We start from the raw sequence: 1,757 nt of genomic DNA, 5'->3' as shown, positions 1-1,757 counted from the left end.
CATGATATATGGGGTTTTCTTCTGTTTTTTTTTTTTTTTTGGGGGGGGGTGATCCAATTCATTTTGGGGGTGTTTTTGACGTGTTTTGGGGTCTCCATTGGGTTTCGTTGCGTTTTCCGTTGTCATCATGGTGGAAAAGTGTAAATTGTGGGTTTTGGAGAACATCAGGTAGGTTTAGGTTGGTTTTGGGATTGGATCTATGGTTTTGGGGGATTTTCTTTTGTTTTTGGGGGTGATCCCGTTCTTTTTTGGGGTGTTTTTGACGTGTTTTGGGGTCTCTGTTGGTATTCCTTGGGTTTTCCGTGGTCATGGTGGTGGAAAATTGTAAATTGTGGGTTTTGGAGAACTTCAGGTAGGTTTAGGGGAATTTTGGGGTGGATTCATGGTATTTGGTCTTTTCTTCTGTTTTTTTTTGGGTGATCCTGTTCTTTTTTGGGGTGTTTATGACGTGTTTTGGGGTCTCCGTTGGGTTTTAGTTGGGTTCTTGTTGGTCATCATTGTGAAAAAGTGTAAATTGTGGGTTTTGGAGAACATCAGGTAGGTTTAGGGGGACTTTTGGGGCAGAGTCATGTTTTTTGGTGTTTTCTTCTGTTTCTTGGGGTGGTCCCGTTCTTTTTTGGGAAATTTTTGAGGTGTTTGGGGGTCTCCGTTGGGTTTTGTTGTGTACTCGTTGGTCATCGTGGTGGAAAATGGTAAATTGTGGGTTTTGGAGAACATCAGGTAGGTTTAGGTTGGTTTTGGGATTGGATCTATGGTTTTGGGGGATTTTCTTTTGTTTTTGGGGGTGATCCCGTTCTTTTTTGGGGTGTTTTTGACTTCTTTTGGGGTCTCCGTTGGGTTTCGTTGGGTTTTCCATGGTCATCATGTTGGAAAATTGTAAATTGTGGGTTTTGGAGATCATCAGGTAGGTTTAGGGTGGTTTTGTTGTGGATCTATTATTTTGAAGGATTTTCTTCCAATTTTGGGGGTGATCCCTTTTTCTTTTTTTTTTTTTTTTTTTTTTTTTTTTTTTTTTTTTGACGTGTTTTGTGGTCTCCATTGGGTTTTGTTGGGTTTTCCATGGTCATCAATGTGGAAAAGTGTAAATTGTGGGTTTTGGAGAACTTCAGGTTGGTTTAGGGGGATTTTTGGTGTGGATCTATGTCTTTTGGGGTTTTCTTTCGTTGTTGGGGTTGAACCAGTTCTTTTTTGGGGTGTTTTTGACGTTTTTGGGGTCTCCGTTGGGTTTTGTTGGGTTCTCGTTGGTCGTTAAGCTAAATGGGAGTGGATTGTGGGTTTTGAAGAAGATCAGGTGAGTTTAGGGTGATTTGGGAGGGAAATGCATAGTTTTGTTTTTTTTTTCTTCTGATCCAGTTCTTTTTTGGGGTGTTTTTGACGTGTTTTGGGGTTTCCGTTGCGTTTTGTTGAGTTCCTAATGGGTTTTACGGTGGGTGGGAGTGGATTTTGGGATTTGGAGAAGATCAGGTAGGTTTAAGGATTTTCTTGGGGTTAAATCACGTATTTTCTTCTGATCCGGTTTGCTTTTGGGGTGTTTTTGAGGTGTTTTGGGGTTTCTGTTGCGTTTTGTTGAGTTCCTAATGGGTTTTATGGTGGTTGGGAGTGGACTTTGGGATTTGGAGAAGATCAGGTAGGTTTAGGGTGGTTTTGGGATTGGATCCATGCTTTTTGGGGATTTTCTTCCAGTTTTGGGGGTTCTCCCGTTCTTTTTTGGGGTGTTTTTGACATGTTTTGATGTCTCTGTTGGGTTTTGTTGGGTT

This window comes from Aythya ferina, assembly GCF_964211825.1.
Source record: "Aythya ferina genome assembly, contig: HAP1_SCAFFOLD_129, whole genome shotgun sequence".
In the NCBI taxonomy this organism is placed as follows: domain Eukaryota; kingdom Metazoa; phylum Chordata; class Aves; order Anseriformes; family Anatidae; genus Aythya; species Aythya ferina.
This window is presented reverse-complemented; position numbering follows the sequence as displayed.